The sequence below is a fragment of the Neophocaena asiaeorientalis genome, unplaced genomic scaffold, assembly GCF_003031525.2.
Source record: "Neophocaena asiaeorientalis asiaeorientalis breed wild unplaced genomic scaffold, Neophocaena_asiaeorientalis_V1.1 scaffold478, whole genome shotgun sequence".
NCBI lineage: Eukaryota > Metazoa > Chordata > Mammalia > Artiodactyla > Phocoenidae > Neophocaena > Neophocaena asiaeorientalis.
The window spans coordinates 1,307,597-1,324,953 of NW_020173200.1; the positions used below are offsets into that span (position 1 = coordinate 1,307,597).

The following is a 17,357-nucleotide window of genomic DNA, read 5'->3' on the forward strand; positions in this document are numbered from 1 at the left end:
GGCTGAGTAATATTCCATTGTATATATGTGCCACATCTTCTTTATCCATTCATCTGATGATGGACACTTAGGTTGTTTCCATCTCCGGGCTATTGTAAATAGAGCTGCAATGAAGATTTTGGTACATGACTCTTTTTGAATTATGGTTTTCTCAGGGTATATGCCCAGTAGTGGGATTGCTGGGTCATATGGTAGTTCTATTTGTAGTTTTTTAAGGAACCTCCATACTGTTCTCCATAGTGGCTGTACCAATTCACATTCCCACCAGCAGTGCAAGAGGGTTCCCTTTTCTCCACACCCTCTCCAGCATTTATTGTTTCTAGGTTTTTTGATGATGGCCATTCTGACTGGTGTGAGATGATATCTCATTGTAGTTTTGATTTGCATTTCTCTAATGATTAATGATGTTGAGCATTCTTCATGTGTTCGTTGGCAGTCTGTATATCTTCTTTGGAGAACTAACTCCACCATACTGTAGTTGGAAAAGATGCTTTTATGATACCTCTTTTTTAAATACATTAAGACTTAGTTTGTGGCCTAAGATGTGGTCTATCCTGGAGAATGTCCTGTGTGCACTTCAGAAGATTGAATATTATAATGTTGTTGAGTAGACCTATATATGTCTGTTAGATCTTTTTAAATTTTATTTATTTATTTATTTTGCCTTCACCAGGTCTTTGTTGTGGCACACAGGGTCTTTGTGGGGGCATGCAGGATCTTTCACTGTGGCACATGGGATCTTTTAGTTGCAGCATGTGAACTTCTTAGTTGTGGCATGCATGTGGGATCTAATGCCCCGACCAGGGATCGAACCCAGGCCCCCTGCATTGGGAGCATGGAGTCTTACCCACTGGATCACCAGGGAAGTCCTCTGTCTGTTAGATCTCATTGAATTATTGTGTTGCTCAAGTCCTCTGCTTCCTTACTTATCTCATATCTAGTTGTTTTATCCATTATTGAGAGCAAGGTATTGAAGTATCCAACTCTTATTGTAGGAATGTTTATTTCTTCTTTTTATCTCCCAGTTTTTACATTTTGGTTGGTAATTAGGTACATAAATATTTATAATTTTTATATCTTGTTGCTGTATTGAACTATTTATTAAAATATAATGTCCTTCTTTGCCACTTGTAACCTTTTTGATTTAAAGTCTGGGACTTCCATGGTGGTCCAGTGGTTAAGACTCTGCACTTCCAATCCAGGTGGCACAGGTTTGATCCCTGGTCGGGGCACTAAGATCCCACATGCCATGGGGTATGGCCAAAAAAAGTTTTTTAAAAATAGAGTCTATTTCATCTAATTTTAGTTTTGCCAACCCTGCTCTCTTTTGGTTACTATTAGCATGGAAAATTTTTTTCATCCTTTCACTTTTAACCTCTTTGTGTCTTTGGATCTAAAGTGAATCTCTTATAGACAATATGTAGTTGAATCATATTTTGTTTTTATCCATTCTGCCAATCTCTGTCTTTTGATTGGAGAAACTAATCCCTTTATATTTAAAGTACTTATTAAAGTAAGACTTACTTCTGTCTTTTTGCCATTTGTTTCTATGTACCTTACAGCTTTTTGTCCTCCATTTCCTGCATTACTGTCTCTCTTGTATGTAGTTGATTTTTTTGTAATGAAACACTTTAAGTCCCTTTTCATTTCGTTTTGAGTATATTCTATAACTGGTTTCTTTGTGGCTACCATAGGGATTACATTTAACATGCTAAAGTTATAACACCCTAATTTGAATTTATGCTACTTTAGCTTCAATAATATGCAAAAACTCTGCTTATTTACAGCTCTGCCCCCATCCTTTTCAGTTATTGATGGCACAAAATTACATCTCTGTATCTTGTGTGTCCAGAAACATGAACTAATGATTGCTTTTTTTAAATGCATTAGTTTCTTAAACTATGCAGAAACCAAAATGTGGAATTAGAAACCAAAGTTACAGTGGTACTAGCTTTTAGACTAATAATAGTTTTAAAACAATGTATTAGTCTTTTAAATCATGTAGAAAACAAAAAATGGAGTTTCAAACCATAGTTACAATAATACTAGCTTTTATAATTGCTCATGTATTTACCTTTACTGAGATCTTTATCTATTCATATGGCTTTGAGTTACTGTTTAGTATCCTTTGATTTCACCATGCAGGAGTCCCTTTAGGATTTCTCATAGGGCAAGTCTATGAGTTTGGTAACAAACTCCCTCAGCTTTTGTTGATCTTGAATGTCTTAATTTCTTCCTCACTCCCGAAAGGACAGTTTTGCTGGATATAGGATTCTTGGTTGACAGGTTTTTTTTCTTTTAGCATTTTGGCTATATCTGCCCACTGCCTTCTGGCCTCCAAAGTTTCTGATGAGAAATCTGCTGGTAATCTTATTGAAGATTCCCTGTATGTGACATCACTTCTCTCTTGCTGCTTTCAAGATTATTTCTTTCTTTGTCTTTCAAATAGTTTGATTATACTGTGCCTCATTGTGGGTCTCTTTGAGCTTATCCTTCTTGCAGTTCACTGAGCTTCTTGGGTATTTATGTCTTTAATCAAATCATTTTTTTTTTGTTTTTGATGGTGACCATGATAGTGGCCCATTCCTTGTTCTGTCATCCATAAATTCACCTGAAGGAGGCCACTCTGGGAATCAGGCACCAAGATGAACTTAGAATTGCAGGAGAGTTATTTGGGTTGGTACCTGTGAAGGATAAAAAGAAGAAGTAGGGGCTTCCCTGGTGGCGCAGTGGTTGAGAGTCCGCCTGCCGATGCAGGGGACACGGGTTCGTGCCCCGGTCTGGGAGGATCCCACGTGCCGCGGAGCGGCTGGGCCCGTGAGCCATGGCCGCTGAGCCTGCGCGTCCGGAGCCTGTGCTCCGCAACGGGAGAGGCCACGGCGGTCAGAGGCCCGTGTACCGCAAAAAATAAATAAATAAATAAAATAAAAATAAAGAAAAAAGAAGAAGTAGACATGGGCAAAACCTTCAGGTCATGATGCAGTCCTGGCATCTGTTAAAGAAGAGAGAGAAGGAAGGAAGATTGGATAAGAAGAGCCTCAGACTGTATTGCAGCTCTGAGAAGTCTCAGCCAGGCCAGCAAGGGCTTTGGCACAATGATAACCTGTAGAGGATCCGCACTGACCAGAAATGACCAGGCTTTAATTTCCTCACCATGCTCAGTCATTCACTGGAGGCTGCCTGAGAAGAATGTGGCAAGTTCCTTCTTGAAGGGAGATATGACACCTTGTGGCCCTTTGTATCATAGCATTCTTGACAACAGAGAAGATCCTTGTAGAATAACTGGTTAATCTACCTCCCTCTATGATAGATGTTGTCTATGACATTCTAAATAAATGAGCATCTATCTTATTTTAAAAGATGTTCAGAAAAGAAGATAATACAGTTTTTCTCCCTAATGTTTAATATTAAGTATCAGAAATTTTTTTCTGTGTCTAATCTCAATCCTGTAGGCTGTGGTAGAAACCAGTTTTCTTTTCCTTGTCATTAAGACTTGAAATATGTGTGGATTTCTAAAATAATAAGGCTTTATATTGACTCTCACTGATCCTTTCACTTACTTCATCCCATGTAGAGCCAGCTGGAATGAGGTAACGAGGAAGATTGTAAGTAAATGTTTCTTCTCTTTAAAGTAGAAGTCTTTAAAACTAGAAAAGGTACTTGATGAATAAGTAGTCAGTTATACTTAAGTGATTTTTTAAAGTCATTTCCTGAGGAAAGAGGATGTAACTATAAATAGATTTTTGCCTTCACAGTTCTCTCTTAGTCTTTCATGAAGAAAAAAACCTCAAGCTTCCTCGATTGTGTTTAGCAGCTGGGTGATGGCGACAACAATAAGTATTAAGTAAAGGGTCATTCTCAGCAGAGGAATTAAGTGAACTGAGTGCTGTAACCATTAGGTAAAGAGTAACAGCCCTTTCCCATGAGCTCATTTCTAGATCCTGACCTAGTGCCATGCTTTCCTTTTCATGGATCTTCAGCTTTTAGACAGGTACTTGGGTGTCTCATGAATTATTCCTGACCTCTAACTACTTTATTTTCTATATACTACAAAAAAAGTAAGTGAAAGGATAGAAACTAAGATCTGAGTACCTATAATGTTGCAATGACTCTGCTGGGTGGGGGGTTGGCATAACTCATTTAATGTTAACAGAAATTTGGAGAGGTAGGTATTGTTCACCTTGCTTTACAGATGAGGAAACCAAGATCACAAATGCACAAAGGTGGAAGTCAAGATTTCAGATTTAAACTAACTACAAAACCCATGTTTTTGCCACTGCAGTTTCCAAACTGTGTTTCAGGGGTTCTTGCTCTTCCACAGATGCAAGTCCCTAGGTCTTCTGCCTCCACATCAACCAAAGAAGCCTTCACTTGAGGGCACTCTGTAGACAGTTTCCCCATAAGAATTCTTTCGAGGACTTCCCTGGTGGCGCAGTGGTTAAGAATCTGCCTGCCAATGCAGGGGACATGGGTTCAAGCCCTAGTCCGGGAAGATCCCACATGCCATGGAGCAACTAAGCCCGTGTGCTACAACTACTGAGCCTGTGCCCTAGAGCCCACAAGCCACAACTGCCGAGCCCACACACCACAACTACTGAAGCCTGCGGACCTAGAGTCCATGCTCTGCAACAAGAGAAGCCACCCAATGAGAAGCCCACGCACTACAACAAAAAGTAGCCCCTGCTCGCCATAACTAGAGAAAGCCCACATGCAGCAACGAAGCCCCAACGCAGCCAAAAATACATACATACCTACATACATAAATAAATATAAACAATGTTCTAAAAAAGAAAAAATTCTTTTGAATATAAAAGGAAGGGGGGGGCTTCCCTGGTGGCGCAGTCATTGAGAGTCCGCCTGCCGATGCAGGGGACATGGGTTCGTGCCCCGGTCCAGGAAGATCCCACATGCCACGGAGCGGCTGGGCCCGTGAGCCATGGCCTCTGAGCCTGCGCGCCTGGAGCCTGTGCTCTGCAATGGGAGAGGCCACAACAGTGAGAGGCCCACGTACCACAAAAAAAAAAAAAAGGAAGGGGGAAGTCCTGTGACTTCAAAAGAACAAATAATTTAGAAAACTATTCCCTTAAATCAAGCAGACTCCTCAATATATGACTGTGTTCTTTACCTGTTTTTATATGCAGACAGATTTACCATTAAATACGCCATTTTAGTGCTGCTAGTATGCATGTTCTCAGAGAAAATGCTTAAAATGGGAGAAATGCTAGGTATCTGTCAGGAATAACAGTAGTCATGATATATTGAATATTGGTCATATGCCATGATCTTGTTTTACAAACATAATCTTATACAATCCCTATAACAGCCCTCCCCAAAGTAAGTAGGTATATTCCATTTCATATTTGAGAGAACATAGAAGAACTTGACCAAAGTAAGAGGCAGAGCCAGGAATTGATCCAGGTTTGTCTGGCCCTAGAGCTCATTTTCTACATCATACCAAGTCTCGTGAGGATTCACAGGGGAAGCATATTATAACTCATGAGGGTTACAACATGCCCAGCACTGAGCAGATAAACCATCTCTACCAGGAGGTGATGACTGGGCAGTGTTTTATTCTCTACAGGGGCTGCAGCTGCCATCTCATTTGACTGTGCCTGTGAGAGAGGACAGCACAACACAAGCACATGGGAGGATGGCAGTAACTCTAGTCACACGGTGCCTGGGAGACACAATTTGATTCAGAGTATTAGATGGCCCCCACCTTTCAGACAGTAGAACACTGAAAGTGGAAAATTCTGAGCTGTTACACCGTTCTCCACAGTTGTTGGCGGCTACCCTGTGCCAGTGACGGGATTCCCTAGAAGTCCGTTAGTTCTCCTCTTTGCTTACTGCTGGCTGACAGGTGAGGTAGGAGGCTCCCTTCAGCTGCCTAGAGGTCTGTATATCCCATTGCTCATTTCTCACATTATTGCAGCCCCTTCCCTGTGTTTTTCTGCTTTAAACTTTGATCGTCGGTCTCATGAAGTACATAAATTGCCTAAATGCATGACTGTATTTAGTGTGCCACAGATTATGGTAAATTTCAAATATATTTTCTTTTGAAAATCTATCTCTTAAAAGTTATAGCATTAAAATACATGACATTCTTGTCCTGAGAAAGCACAAAAGAAATGGGGAGAGTTTTCATTTTTAAGAGTTGAAACATTTCCTGCACTTGGCACTGGGAAATCACAGGTGGTAAGGGTGGGACTAAGTAGCATGTCATGTGTGGATGTGCAGAAACGTTCGCCAGTGCAGACGGCAGCTAATGCAGAGGAAGAAGCTGATCTGGGGAAAAGATATATCCTTCCCTATATCCTTGTGCACTGCTACTAAGTCAACATGATTTTTAAGTAGGTGTTTTGTCCATACCGCTGGACAGGAGGATGTATAAAAGTTGCACTTGGGTTTTAGCATCCGTTCTTCCAGTAGCATTCCCCATTTTTTCCAACTCATCAATTTGGGATTGCTATTTCTGTTTCATTGATATTAAACACGAGAAAGGTAAATTATTGATATCCAGCTTTACTAAACTAATGAATTTATTTTTTTAATCTGTAGGTTAAATACACATCTAGCAGTAAGTTATGAACCTAGAAATATAGGCAAACTCCAGAATACTTTATCTAACTTTTAAGAGATAGATAGGTTAAATACACATCTAGCAGTAAGTTATGAACCTAGAAATATAGGCAAACTCCAGAATACTTTCCCCCAAATTTAGTTAGATAAAAATCTTTGGTGAATCAAGTCTTTCCTTTGTTCAGCCTAAGTAAAGGAATATTTTTATCTCTGAATTAAATTAAAAACTTCAAATTGAAGTTTCTTTTGAAACCTAATTCTGAATAAAAGTAATAAGTAATATCAATGTTGGTGTCTTCTGTTTCTGAATTACATCTAAATACTCATAAACCTCCTTTGCATTTGTTACTGGGCCAATCAACAATAACAAATTACTTTCATAAAGTTAAAAAAAATGAGGTAAATTATCAGCTTGATTAATTCAGAATCATCAGGATTCTCTAGTATGTTTTTCTAATAGTACTTGTTCCCTTTCGTTAAGTTGCAAACAGAGCAAGGGCTCAAATATATAATAAAGCAACTCTTCAAAGGATCCAAGACCAGAAAAAATGTAAAACTTGTTGGTAAGGGAGATTTCAGGGGTGTAGCCTCTGGAAAAGACACTTAAGAAATGTAGCTTATCTTTTCAGTATTTTTAAAAAATAACACATATGCATATGTGTTTTTTTTGTTTTTTTGTGTGTGTTTTTTTCTGCGGTACGCGGGCCTCTCACTGCCGTGGCCTCTGCCGTTGCGGAGCACAGGCTCCGGATGCGCAGGCTCAGCGGCCATGGCTCACGGGCCCAGCCGCTCCGCGGCACGTGGGATCCTCCCAGACCGGGCCACGAACCCGCGTCCCCTGCATCGGCAGGCGGACTCCCAACCACTGCGCCACCAGGGAAGCCTGCGTATGTATTTTAACTGATGGTTTATTTGGATTAAGATTTCCCTCTTAGAGCCTGAATTATCAGTAATATAGGAAGACAGACGAGAAACCAGTATGAAAGGTCAAGAGACAGTGAAAGTACAAGATTTGAATGAGGTAAGAAATAAAAAGATCATTTTCAGTTACATTTTCTAATACAGATGAGGCAGACTCCATAAGGTTGCTTAAGAGTTACTGAAAATAGACAAAAGGTATGGTAGATCTACATCCTATGATTGTGATCAGTGGTTACAGAAAACCTTCCAGGATTAGTCATTCAGGAAGGAGCCCATTAAAAATGTATTTAGGATAAACTAGTATGTTGAAATTGTAAGGATGATTTAAAGGTGTTGTCCAACTAAAGAGTAAATGTGAAAATTCAGAACAATCCAATAATAATATAAACTGCCATTTACATATACTTTGTACAATCGAGGTGCCCATCATTATCCCTATTTTTCAGAGGAGGAAACTGAGACTAAGAAAAGTTAGGTAACTGGCTCAGGGTCCCGCTGTTGCTAAATAGTAGGACAGATCTGCTAGGACTCTTTTCTGACATATCATTACGCAATTCCCAAGTTAGAGAGTATGGACTTGTCAGGTTCATACTGCTCCCTGACTGGCCAATCCAAATATGCAGTTAGTTCACTTAACAGGTTTGCTTTGCCAGTGGAGAAGATTCTGCAGCTTCATGGCAATATTAAGGAAATTCTCTCGATTCTCACTCTGTATTCACTAGGCTGCATTTTGACCTCAAATTAAGTTCCTAATAGGTTTTTCTACACAAAAGAAAATACACTTTGGCAAGTCTGAATAAAGTAGATATTAAAAGTAAGGGCTAGGGACTTCCCTGGTGGTGCAGTGGGTAAGACTCCATGCTCCCAGTGCAGGAGGCCTGGGTTCGATCCCTGGTCAGGGAACTAGATCCCACATGTATGCTGTAACTAAGAGTCTGCATGCTGCAACTAAGAAGTCTGCATGTTGTAAGTAAGAGTCCACATGCTGCAACTAAGGATCCTGTGTACCGCAACTAAGACCCAGCACAGCCAAAATAAGTAAATATAAATAAATAAATAAATAAATGTTTTTAAATAAAAATAAATAAAAAATAAATAAAAGTAACAGCTAGACAGTTTCATTGGTGAATTCTACCAAACATTTAAAGAAGAATTAATACCAATCTTTCTCAAACTCTTCCAAAAAATAGAAGAGGAGGGAACACCTTCAAATTCATTTTATGAAGCCAGCATTACCCTGTTACCAAAGCCAAACAAGGAACCACAAGAAAAGAAAATTGCAGGCCAATTTCCCTGATGAACATAGATGCAAAAATCTTCAACAAAATATTAGCAAACTGAATTCAACAATACATTAAAAGGATCATACACCATGACCAAGTAGGATTCATTCCAAGGCTGCAAGGATGGTTCAACAGCTGTAAATCAATCAGTGTGATACAACACATTAACAAAATGAGGGATAAAAATTATACTATGCATCAATAGATGCAGAAAAAGCTTTTGAAAATATGCAACATCCATTTATGATAAAAACTCTCAACAAAGTGGGTATAGAGGGAATGTACCTCAACATAATAAATGCCATAGATGACAAGACCACAGCTTACATCATACTCAACAGTGAAAAGCTGAAAGCTTCTTCTCTAAGATCAGGAATAAGGCAAGGATGCCCAGTCTTGCCACTTTTATTCAATGTAGTATTGGAAGTCCTAGCCAGAGCAATCAGAGAAGAAAAAGAAATAAAAGGCATCCAAATTGGAAAGGAAGAAGTAAAACTGTCACTATTTGCAGATGGCATGATATTATACACAGAAAACTTTAAAGACTACAACAAAAAACTGTTAGAACTAGTAAATAAATCCAATAAAGTTGCATACAAAATCAGTACACAAAAATCTATTGCATAATAACAAATATCAGAAAGAGAAATAAAGAAAACAATCACATTTACAATTGCATCAAAAAGAATAAAATACCTAGGAATAAATTTAACCAAAGAGGTGTAAGACCTATACACTGAAAACTATAAAACATTGATGAAAGAAATGAAGAAGACACAAATAAATGGTAAGATATTCCATGCTCATGGATTGGAAGAATTAATATTGTGAAAATGTCCATACTATCCAAAGCAATGTGCGGATTCAGTACAATCCCTATCACAATTCCCAATGGCATTTTTCACAGAAATAGAACAAATAGTCCTCAAATTTGTCTGGAACCACAAAAGACCCTGAATAGCCAAAGCAATCTTGAGAAAGAACAACAAAGCTGGAGGCATTATGCTCCCTGATTTCAAACTATCTTAAAAGCTGTAGTAATCAAAACACTATTGTATTGGCATAAAAACAGACACATAGATCAGTGGAACAGAACAGAGAGCCCAGAAGTAAATCCACACATATATGGTCAATTAATTTATGAAAGGAGCCAAGAGTATACAATGGAGAGAGGACGGTCTCGTCAATAAGTGGTGCTGGAAAATCTGGACAGCTATATGCAAGAGAATGAAACTGGAGCACTATATTACATCATACACAAAAATTAACTCAAGATGGATTAAAAACTTGAGTGTAGGTCCTAAAGTCATAAAACTCCTAGAAGAAAACAGGTGGTAGGCTCCTTGACATCAGTCTTGGTGATGATTTTTTGCACCAAAAATAAACAAGGGGGACTATGTCAAACTAAGAAGCTTCTGCACAGCAAAGGAAAGTATCAATAAAATGAAAAGACAATCTACCAAATGGGAGAAAATATTTGCCAATCATATATCTGACAAGGGGTTAATATCCAAAATATATGAAGAACTCATACAACTCAATAGCAAAAAAAAATTGATTAAAAAATGGGCCAAGAGTCTGAATAGACATTTTCCCAAAGAAGACATACATATGGCCAACAGGCACATGAAAAGATGTTCAATATCACCAGTCATCGGGGCAATGCAAATCAAAACCACAATGAGATATCACCTCACACCTGTTAGGATGGCTGTTATCAAAAAGACATGAAATAACAAGTGTTGGTGAAGATGTAGAGAAAAGGAAACCCTTGTGCACTGTTGGTGGAGATGTAAATTGGTGCAGCCACTATGGAGATTGGTGCAGCACATTATGGAGATTTCTCAAAAAATTAAAAATAGAACTACCATATGATCCAGCAATTCCACTTCTGGGTATTTATCCAAAGAAAACAAAATCACTAATTTGAAAAGATATGCACCCCCACGTTCATTCCAGCATTATTTACAATAATAAATACATGGAAACACCCCAAGTGTCCATCAAGGGATGAATGGAAAAAGAAAATGTGGTATATGTACACAATGAAATATTATTCAGCCATTAAAAATACTGAAATCTTGCCATTTGCAACAACATGCAGAATTGAGGAACATGCAGAACTTGAGGGAATTATGCTAAATGAAATAAGTCAGACAGAAAGAGACAAATACCATATGATCTCACATGTGGAATCTTAAAAAAAAAATTACAAAAAATCATGGATGTAGAGAACAGATTGGTTGTTGCCTGAAGCAAGGGGCTGGGAGTGGGTGAAATGGATGAAGGAAATCAAAAAGTACGAATTTCCAGTTATAAAATGAATGTCATGGTGATATAATGTACAGCATGGTGACTATAATTAATAAGATTGTATTACATATTTGAAAGTAGGGGAAAAATCACAACTATGTGTGATGATGGATGTTAACTGAACTGTTGTGGTGATCATTCTGCAAAATATACAAATATTGAATCATTATGTAGTACACCTGAGACTAATATAATGTGCTATGTCAATTATACCTCAGTTTTTTTAAATAAAATAAAAATAAGAGCAAGGGCTTATAAATTAGCCTTGGTTTGAATCCCAGTCCTGACTGTGTGACCTTGCACAAATTACCTAATCTATCTGAGCCTCACTTATGCTCTCTCTAAAAAAGAATACAATAATAGTTCTAATCTCATAGGGGTACTGGGAAACAAAATTAGATAATACATGTAAAACATTTACTACAATGTCTGACATATGGTGAGCACTAAAATAAAATAGTTGTTGCTCATTATTTTTGAAATTTCTATTATTATTATCATCAATTTGGTAAGATAAAATTATTACCAAATAAAATTAAAATTACTTATATTTGGTAGGTGCTTAAAACTTACAAAATACTTTCAAAATCACATTAGACTCCTACTCTGATGGCTATAATGTACGTAGGACAAGTATTATTTCCATTTTACAGTTGAGAAAACAGGCTTAGAGAGGAAAACCTATCTTATGAGCTATGGTACCATGAACTATTTTTTCCCAGGTTTGTCTCTCCCCTAGATGACTTTATAATTGTTTAGGCAGAAAAGTATTATCAGAACTTATAGTATATATGATTATTGTATATAGAATTAATTATGTAAAATACTTTTTGCAGATATTGAAAATGAGCCAAGAAAAAATTGAACTATTTGAAAGTGAGTTGTCAGAAGAGAGAGAAAGGAAAAAGCAATTGACATCTGATCTTAATACTGTGCAGAAGGCTTTGAAAGTTGAAAGTGAGGTATTTTGCCGTTCAAGATGTTATTTTCCTCTTTTTGCATTTGTAATTTAGGGATTTCATGTTATCATTCATTTTTATTTTAAAATAAGTTGTAGCTATAGAATATTATTTATACCAGTAACAATGGGGTGACTTGTTTCTCCAGGCTGAGTTCCAACACTACCCAAAAAGAGTCCTTTAAGTAGAAGGGATTTGATTATTATGGTGGTCATAGTGGCCCGGACTTGTCTCTCCTTTTAACTGCTGGTACCAGCTTGGAAAAGTCTATCAGGAGACATACCAGCCTGTATTTGGAAGAGAGACCTGGAAGTGAGTTCATGGAAGTCTAGATCACTAATTTAGAGGATGGTGACAATCAGTTTGCAGGGTGGGTGAGAGCTAGCACAATACTCTATATCCCATGCTGATGACTTATAGGAATTTTCCATGAAATGAGGTAGGACATTGATACTACTTGCCCTCTTGCTATGGTTTTGGGTGGCCACTCCCTACCTTCTTTCCTTTTTGCCCAGTGCCTTCCTCATCAACACTTTCCTCCCTCTCTGATCTCAAGCCTTTAGGAATATACCAAGTAGCTCCTCTCCTAAATAAATTTTATGTCACCTGTTCCTTCATAGGGCACCATGGCCTGACTCTCAGGCCCCCTCATCCACCAATCAAACACTGCATATTCCATGTCATCAATGCAGAAATTTGATTAAAATCTACATCTAACTAAAATGTTTTCTTTCATGAATATGGAAAAAAATCAGAGGATTAGAGGAAACACTAGTTGATTAAGTCACTGAATATGCATTATTAAGTAAGACAGCATAATTTGTAGTGAAGAACACAGTGTTTGAAGTCAGTCAGACAGTTTGAATCTCAACTTTTCCACTTCCTGGCTATATGAATTTAGGCAGATCACTTTAGTTCTCTGAGCCTCAGTTTCAATAACCCTACCTTATGGGGTTGTCACAAGATTAAAGGTAAACCACACAGCACCTGTCCTATAAAAAGTAACTTTAAAAAGAGACATTTTAAAACAGGTAATATAACTAATGCAGGAGTTGCTGAAGATTTACCTCTATACAAGCCTTGCGTAAAGTAGGGACAACTAGAAACCCAGTCTTTGAACCTATAAATGATAGAAATTAAGAATGCTTATGGCATGTGACCATCCATGGCTGGTCCAGGGGCTGCTTTCCACTGCCTGGGTGCCTTAGGCTTGGCCTCCTACAGGGCACATGGAGCCCAGTTCCTGGTTGTCTATGGGAAGGAGCTCTTTGACAAGACCAACAAACATTTCTTACCCAGCCTGACCTGTTAGGGTTGCCCCTGTGCAGAAAGCCCCTCTGGGCCGGTTGCTGCTAGCTTCTAGAACTATCTTATGCTCCACCAGCTTTTACTATCAGGCTCTGTGTGGAGATCCCAGTGCCCAGACTTTGGCCACTGCAGGAGGGAGCCTGCTACTCTTGGGCTGGCTTGCCTTGGCTCTTTGAGTTTCCTTGTGTTTAATTTCTGGGTACTTTTTTTCAGAACTGGAGCAAGAAGGGCATTAAAAGAGAAAGGCAAATTTAGAAGAATGCTTAGTTTAATTAATTGATTTAAGGAATCTTTGCTTTACTAAAGAAAGGAGTCTGTCTGCCAGAGGACAGGTTGAAATATTTAAAGCAAAAAATTTGTCAGAATCATTTCAAAGATTCCTTTTTCGCAATAGTATACCTTGTCTATTAAAAGTCTTATTTTATTCTACTAAATATTGTCATTTCTTAATCAGGAATTGCAAAAATCAAAGTCAGAACTTATATGCCTTTATAATGAAATTCAAAGTCTTCCAGGGGCAGAAGAAGACAGAGACCATTTTTTAATAGCATATGACCTGCTACAAAGAGAGAATTCTGAATTAGAAACAAAGGTGAGACTAAATTATTACGTATTTAAATGTTTGATGTATGACATATCTTTTATGAGGATAAGATAAAAGGAAACTAATTTCAGTAAAAGATAACTTGGAAATTGGAGTTTCTTTTATTATTATAGAATAAATTGCCTTATAGTGTGGATTATAAATCAAGCTGTATTTCAGAATAAATATTCAGACTTCAACCAGTTCTTCACTCTTAGGATTAATCTATAAATTTTTTACTTTAAATAAGCTTCCCAATGGCTTAGTTTTTAAAGCACATATTATAATGTAACGCAACGGGAGAGGCCACAACAGTGAGAGGCCCATGTACCGCAAAAAAAAAAAAAGATTAAGATGGTAAATGTTATGTTTTTTTATATTTTACCACAGTAAAAAATGCAAAATCAGAGGTTTACTAAAATGTCTTCAACTTTAAAGGCTTAGAATCAAAGCATCTTTCCCAATTATACTGAAAATTAGGCTTATACTTAAAATTCAGAAAATGTTTAAATGTCCCAACCCCAATTCATTCCCCAAGTATAAAATGGCAGTACCAGATGAGGGTTAGTCCAACACTAAATGGAGAGACTGCCAGTAGCGTAATTTCTAGAGTCCTACCTATTAGGTTATTATCAACTCCTGGTTGAAAAATTCCCTTCCTCAGTCACTCTCTTGATGTTGATTAAAATGGTAGGAAGGACTAAAGGCTTGAACACAACAGTTAAAATATACTGAGTTATATTTTAATACCACATGTGAAGTGGAGGACTAAATCAAGGCAAAATTTATCCTATATGAAGTTGTTACCCTGAAGTCAGGGAGTAAGTTGCTGAGGGGTTGGGACATAGATCAAATAGTATGTGACCTAAGGAGGGAAAGGTCCAGCAAATAGGGTTCGTTGCCTGGGAGGATAGATATGTAAGGCACATCCTACATCTACGCTTTGTTTTTGGGACCTTGTCAGCAAGATGAGTTTTCATCACAATGTACAACTGAAGGATCTTGTCTTTCAATCTATCATCAGAAAACTTAACATAGAGAATGAAATGAAGTGAGAAGAATACAGTATAAAACCAGAGATCCAGATCACTGTCCTGGTAATCTGGTTTTCTCTCCCTCTCTTTTTTTTTTTGCGGTACGCGGGCCTCTCACTGCTGTGGCCTCTCCCGTTGCGGAGCACAGGCTCCGGACGCACAGGCTCAGCAGCCATGGCCCACGGGCCCAGCCGCTCCGCGACATGTGGGATCTTCCCAGACCGGGGCACGAACCCGTGTCCCCTGCATTGGCAGGCGGACTCTCAACCGCTGCGCCACCAGGGAAGCCCCTCTCCCTCTCTTTTAAAATACTTTTTATTTTGAAATAATTTCAGACTTACAGAAAAGTTGCAAAATAGTATAAAGACTTTCCATATACATTTACCCCTCCCAGTGTTAACACGGTACCACCTTTGCTTTATCAGCCTCTCTCTCTTGCATCACACACACACACACACACACACACACACACACTTTTCCTACCCTCAGAGAGTAGAGACATAATACTCCTTTACCCCTAAATGTTTCCATGTATGTTTGCTAAAAACAGTGACATCTTTTTATCACAGTACAAGTCTCAAAATCAGGAAATTAATATAGTACTATTATCTAATTTACAGCTTGTATTCAAATTTTACTAATTGTCCCACTGTATAGCAAAAGGACATTTTTTTTTCCTAGTCCAAGGTCCAATCCAGGACTGTACATTGCATTTCATTTTCACATCTCGAAAGCTCCTTGAATCTGCAACAGTTCCTCATTCTTTGTTGTTCATGACTTTGCTATTTTTGAAGAGTACAAATCATTTATTTTGAAGAATGTCCCTCAATTTGGATTTTTCTCATGTTTCCTCACAATATAATTTAGGTTACATAATTTTGGCAGGAATACTACATAAGTGATGTTATATCCTTCTCAGTGCATTGTATCAAAAGACAAAAGGATATCCTTTTGTTCTATTTACTTTGGGTATGGTACTCTCTGCCAGATTTCTCCATTGTAAAGTTATTCCTGTTCCCTTTGCAATTAATAAATATTTTGTGGGGAGGTACTTTGAGACTATATGTATTCTGTTTCCATCAAAATTTTACTCATTAAAAGTTTCAATTTTGAAGCTTTGATTCTTTAGTTGTATTCCAGTTTCTCTTTAGAACATAGAGTGCTTTAGACTTAAAGGTAGTCTTGCTAAGAGTGGCTTAAAAAATTGTGTTTTATGTATTTACTAAAGCCCCTGTTTTATAGGCTGTGGTTTTATTTGGGCTGGAAATGGGTGTGTTCATGTAGGCCAGCTTCCTCAGTTTACAGAAACGAACACCAGACTCGGGATATTAAACAACTACCAAGTTGCCTGGTGATTCTCAGCCTAAGCTCTGTCCTCCTTACTCTAGGGCCTCAAGCATAAAGTGGAACAGTCAACTGAATACTTTATGGTACTTGAATATGGCTGATTATGAGACTGAGCTATGTAATCAGGATAAAATTTTGGTAGGGAGGAGCCTGTGGAACAGAGTTGGTCCTGTTGCACAGCATCTGTGCCATGAAAGTTCCTATGGATTTACCTTCCTTCATGATAAAGAGCAAAGCTGCCCACCTACGATATCCACCAACTTTGTCCTGTGAGAATCCAGAATACCTAGAAAGCACTTAGTGTCAAAGTCACCTTCCTCTTCAGAAACCTTCAGCAATTCTCAGTTTGCTAGAACATCAAGTCTAAATTCTGTTTGGCTTTCTTTACTTCTTAAGAAACTAACATTTACTATTTTTAATGTTGAAATTTTTACAATGACTATAAAAATCAGTGATTAAGTAGCATTTTGGAATCTGTTATCCTGCTTACAAAAATAATGCAAGCTCATTAAGGAAGTTCTTGTCTTTCAGGTCCCTTCATAATCTGATCCCTCCCCCTCAATCTTATTTCCTCGCTTCTCATCTTGTAGCCTCTACTCCAGTAAGACCATCCTCTTCACTTCTGCACAAATACTCCATACTCAGTTCCACACTATACCTTTGACCATATTGATCATGCTTAAAATATGCTATAGTCTCTTCTTCACCTATCCGTATCTTCCCACCTCCTAAGGTCCAGTGTAAAACCAATCTTCTCCCTGGAGAGGTTATAGTCCCTATAAGATTATATGGATTTATGGGATTATAACCCATATCACACACTGTAATTTTTCTTCAGAAAATTGAAAAGGTCTAGGAAACCAAAAGGATTCCTTTAAGTAACCTAAATTGATCTTTAGAATTAAATCCATTGTGTTCTTAGAATCAAACATAGTAACTATAAAAACTTGGCATTTTCAGAGAGGATCAGAATGGGAGTCAGGCAGGTTTTTGTCTATCTTCGTGCAATATTTGGAGAGGGATTCATCTT

At 38.0% G+C, this 17,357-nt stretch overlaps 1 protein-coding gene and 1 pseudogene across 3 annotated transcripts in view; both read left to right on the forward strand.

Moving 5' to 3' along the window:
- Positions 1–17,357, forward strand: part of CCDC30 (coiled-coil domain containing 30) — a 148,253-nt gene that overhangs the window by 53,807 nt on the left and 77,089 nt on the right. The gene's annotated exons all lie outside the window — the stretch shown is intronic.
- LOC112399553 (transmembrane protein 256 pseudogene) lies at positions 13,221–13,539 on the forward strand (annotated as a pseudogene).